This window comes from Dermacentor variabilis, chromosome 8 (assembly GCF_050947875.1).
Source record: "Dermacentor variabilis isolate Ectoservices chromosome 8, ASM5094787v1, whole genome shotgun sequence".
Classification (NCBI taxonomy): Eukaryota; Metazoa; Arthropoda; class Arachnida; order Ixodida; family Ixodidae; genus Dermacentor; species Dermacentor variabilis.
In genome coordinates, this window is record NC_134575.1 from 26,815,134 (window position 1) to 26,820,691 (window position 5,558).

A 5,558-nucleotide genomic window follows, 5' to 3' on the forward strand; every position below is an offset into this window, starting at 1 on the left:
CCCTCAACATGCGCGCTGGAGAGAGAAGAGTTGTGTTGTAACGTTTACGAACGCCTTGCTTAAATGTAAGAGTGGGGTTCAATACGGGGGTTCAAGACTCAATGCTGCGATGCTCGGTTCTGGGTCCTGTGTGAAGCAACGCGCTTAACTGTAACTGGGGCTTCCGAAAAACACTTCCGATATAGGGCCCGTGCAAAACTGAAAAATAAAGAAGCGTCCATAGTTGATTCTCCGGCATCTACGTCCGATGCGGTCACCGCGATATATAGAAGCGCCGTTTCCATTTGTCGGCCAACATTTGGTGGATCTCCTGCCGGTGTCCATTACTCGTTAGCCATTGATAGACTTGTGCGACTAATCGTAGCAGACGCCAGCAAACGTTCGCTTTTCTTGAAATGGTGGGAAAATCTATAGCTGTAATGTAATTTGACATAAAGCTGCTAATATTCAGCCATAGAACACTGTTCGTGTGTTAAAAAAGCAAAAAAAAAAAGAAATGGTGTGTGCGGCTCACGTACATGCCGAGTCATTATTTTAGAATTGTTCTAGACCGAAATTTTAAAAATAACTCGCACCATATGTAGCACGATTCTGATTCCTGAGATAGAATACTCTCACTGGTGCACATTGTCTGCTGAAGAAAGAAAAATTAATATATGATTCATTATCATTCTTGCTAATTAACCTTATCCAGTTAGTGTGCTTGTATTGCAATTTATTAATTGCGGCTGGTAACTTCGAAAGTCATATCCGCTTGGAACGAATTCTGAAGCTAACACCACTTTCTAGATACGCATTCCCAAATTTTGCGATGAAATGCATTAATGTCCCCCTAACTTTTGAGCTTCCATACGTTACAAACGTTGGCAGGCATTCTTAGATCGTGAACAGCAGGTTGACATTATCCCTCAAGTATAACAGCTGTGTCTTACCAGTACTCACCTACGGGTCAGAAACCTGGAGGCTTACGAAAAGGGTTCTAGTTAAATTGAGGACGACGCAACGAGCTATGCAGAAAGGAATGATGGGTGTAACGTTAACGGGAATAAGAAGAGAGCAGATTGGGTGAGGGAACAAACGCGAATTAGTGACATCTTAGTTGAAATCAAGAAAAAGAAATGGGGCATGGGTGGGGCATGTAACGAGGAGGGAAGATAACCGATGGTCATTAAGGGTTACGGACTGGATTCCAAGGGAAGGGAAGCGTAGCAAGGGACGGCAGAAAGTTAGGTGGGCGGATGAGATTAAGAAGTTTGCAGGGACAACATGGCCACAATTAGTACATGATACCAGGGTACTTGGAGAAGTATGGGAGAGGCCTTTGCCCTGCAGTGGGCGTAGGCCAGGCTGATAATGATGATGATGACGACGTCAAAAAAAGTTTTGTTGAAGTGCGTGAAACGACAGTGCATTCTTACTGCAATTTTTACTGCCCATATCTAAAAACTGGTGCTGGTTACATAATTCATTCCGAGTGAGGGTGCCTTGTGAAATCACTGGCTTCAATTCGCGCATTGCAATATGGGTCCTAAAGTATTTAGCTGAAAAGTTTATTAGTCAGATCTTGGTAATTAGCCAATCATACATTCTGATTTTTTAGTCTGAGTAAAGTCTCCTCTTTGAGCGAACCATATTAGTAAACAGATTTGAGATATGTGCCACAGGCGATTTAAAAAAAAAGAAACATTGTTAACGCTTAAATAGAACCCCCGGGTATCAAACTGATCGAAACGTATGCGTTTAACGTCCTAGGGCTTCTGTTTATATTAGAGTCGTCATAGACTGCCCTAAGCGAAGAATTGAGTAGCAGCTTTTACCGCCTATGAAGGCAGCACAAAAGTGCTTCCAGAAAATTCATGAGCACAGGACAGTTAAATTTATTATAAAAGAACAGCTCAGAGGTCGTACATTCAAGAAGGGTGCGCAAATCTGCGAGCCTGCCATGTTCAGGTGGTCGAGGCGTAGCTGCTTGACTCTGATTGTGCGAAGGGGGAAACTCATGTAATTATTTTCACCCCTTTCGACATTGTCGTTCCCGCAAAACTAAAGTACTCAAAGCTGCGTCACCTGTTACAGCTTGTTTCGTCAGAAAATGTAACTGGCCACATGTAATTGGTTGATAAAAAAGTAATTGAATTAAACCGAGCGCTACTAAATGTACAAAGTAACCGAGAAATTACAAAATTAACAGAAAACGTGATTGATTACAGTGTTATACAATTACGTGTAGTTCGTTACGCACAAGTCTGGTGACTGCATACATTGACGTATAGGGACACCAAGAGCAGCGCGGGACTTTGCTAGTCCTAGCAGTCTGTTCCTATCATTTCCGTCTCTGTAATAGAAAGGAATGAACATCAAACATACAATTTTTATAGATCCATCTGTGCACGATTATCGCTAAATGCGCGATTTCGTTAGTAAAGCTGCGACCTTAAGCGACAGTTCTTCGTCTAGACTGTTCTCATTATCTTGTTCCCCATTCGACAAAACAGCTAGCTATTGAACTACGTTTTAATTTTTATTACTTTAAGAGTAATGAGAGCGGTGGGCATAGATAACCAAGTTACAACAGATTATGGCACATAAGTTGCTGCGAGAAAATAACAAAAACAAATAATATCATGACCACGGCTTGGGCGTCGGTCGCACTATATTTAGGCCTGTCATTCGCCAACGTTTGCATGATAATTTATTGATTAGAAAGCCCCCTCTAATTGTACGCCACACGAACTGTTGTTAGTGCATGTCGCACGAGCCGCTTAGTTATTGCTCTTCAACACAGCATCCGATGATATCAAGGAATTTTTTTTTTGTTACGACGCCTTTGTCAGAAACAATCACGCACATACGGGGTTTAGTGTCCCCGTCAGACACAATCACATATTTTGAAGCGATAAGATAGCGCATAACACAACTCCAGGTGCGACATACATGCAATGAACCTGTAGGGAATATGCCGCATATGCCGAGCTGCAATTTGCGACAAAGATAGCAAAGCTAGAGGCTTCCGCAATTAAGCTTTCATTTGATTACAGCCCGGAGCATTTGTGAACTATATATATGTATACACGCACAAAATGCGAGTGTATCCGGTCGCATGCACTAAATTATAAGGCGGAATTTCGATGCAGGTGCTCAAAAAAAAAAAAAAAAGGACAGAAAGAACGGAACAAAGTTAACCTGTTCTTTGCATTGTTAGCGTAAACGAAGACTGGCGCAATAGCCAAGGTGTTCGAAGAAACTGGGCCGACAGTGTTGCAATTGTCGACGCGTATACGCTAAGTAAATATTAGGCATAATTGTGACTTTGAAAATGATCATTCCCTCTCATTGTCACACTTTATGCTCAGCCGAGTTATTCCGCGGCGCTGACATGTTTGGTTTTACTGTCTCTATGTTCTCTGTAATGAACGTACCCGCATTGAGGATCCTATCAGTCCTCAGTGTATGCACTGAGGACGTCAGCCCACATTCGTGGGCTTACTTTAAGCCTTACAACGTACTGGCAATGTTTCCAGATAAGTTAGCGCATTCTAGTACGAGATTCATCTGTTATACGATGTTTCGGGTGTTTCAAGCACCCTCATTTTCTCGAATTGTGCCCGCTCTAGTGCAAGCGAGGAGGAGTAGATTTTAATGAAGAGAAAAGAGGAGAGGTCGGCCTGGAGAGCGTGTCTCTAGCCTCCTATACTCCTCACTGGGGAAAGGGGAAGTGGGAAATACAGGGAAAGGTAGGTGACGGGTGATTATGTTATGGTACAATGAGATACTATATACACGTTGTCCAATATGCGGATGCGCACTGTATACGCATATACACGTAAGAGTAATCTTGTCCACGCAAGCGAATTTGCTGACACGGTGCTGATACGCGGTGCTATGATACGGAATTTCACAGAGAAATACGTCGAAGACGTCGGCATATATCCGTTTGACGGAATGACTAGGCGATCCATTCGTCAAACGATCACGACGGCACTTCTCCGTCGTTAATTACCCGTGGACTCGCGTCTCGTTGCACCCTTTTGTCAACAAGGTCAATGCGCTATGTCAGGTACGATTACGTTCACGCACCAGCGGATGTTATCGGGGCAAGATTAGCGTACACGCGATGACCCGGCCAAAGGTCCGCAGGCCGGACCGCTCACTCAACAATGGATCCCCCGGTAGTACGAAACTAAGCGCAGTGACCGCGGGCACGCGGGTGTGTTTCCGGCACGACTTGCCCATCACGTGACACGCGCGAGAACGATTGCCTTAACGGCGCAAATCTTATGGTCGCGCCAGCTCGGACCAACTTCATCTATAGAGAGCCCTGCGAGAAGGTCACGCCCTCGATCGCTCTTCAAATCACCCTCTCACGGGGCTAGTGTATGCGAAGAAAGCAGACCGGTCCACCGGTGGTATCTCCCGGCAACCGCAAGGTACGATACCTTTTCGTTATGAACGAGCCCTAAAGAAGCGTTCTTAAGGTCTGCGGAAGTATAGTATACACGCGAAACCGTCGTGGTGGAATGGCGAGAAGCATTGGCTTTCTAAATAAAGCAGTAACGATAGCAGGAGAACATAGTCACCAGCTTCAACCTCACGCTGAAACGATAGAAGTGCGACACGCAATATCAAGATCAGCTCGAACGCCTTCCATTACGCAGGCTTCAGGATTAGGGCCGTGTAAGACAAACCGCCGTGAAATCGCTTGGAAGAAAAACTCGTCTTGCACTGGTATAACAAGATCGGCTCATCCAACGCCTGCGATCGTTCACTGGCCTTTGGGGTCGATCAGCTGTATCTTGCGTCGACACCAACAACGAAGGCAGGTGAGTGCTTGTGCATAATGCTATTGCATTAAAAATAGTTAAGCAGGTACGCGGCTTCGGAGCTTTTTTTTTTTTTTCGAAAGAAGAAGCATACTGGACAGGGTTATATGCCTGCTTACTCACTGACAGCCACGGATTGAAGTTTGTTCGACAAAACAGCGCAGCTCCGTCGGCATCCAGCGGCCTGAAATGTACGAAATGGCGGCCTCCTAAAAAAAAAAGAAAGAAAGAAACAGAAACCACATATCGATAAGTTAAGGTGGTTTCCCTCTTGTATTTCTTTATTATCTGTAGCGGAAGTGTTTATGCATAAGAATAACAGAAAAAGAAAACATTGCGATTGCGCTGCCAAGAATTTTTAGTGTCTACAAAGATAGAACGACACGACGACAGAAAGAATACAAGGTCCCCCCTTTCGAAACTACTTCATCGAAGGACGACCTGCGTGTTTACCCGTTGCGGAGACCACCGTTCGCGAGTCTCTTCAAAAGTGGTAACGCGGCGTAAGCCCACACGGCACTCTGTATACGGTCCTTCGTGTGAGGAGCGGCTACGCATTCTCTCGCATCTTTTGTCAAGCGAGGGATGCCCCAAGAACGCAATTTTCTCGTCAAGATGCCACAGTCCGTATTATATATGCTAGAAATAAATAAACAAGTAAAGAAAGAAAGACAATAAAGAAAGAGAGAAGGACGTTGAAGTTAAGAAATAAAGGACAGTGCAGCGTTCATCCGCTCT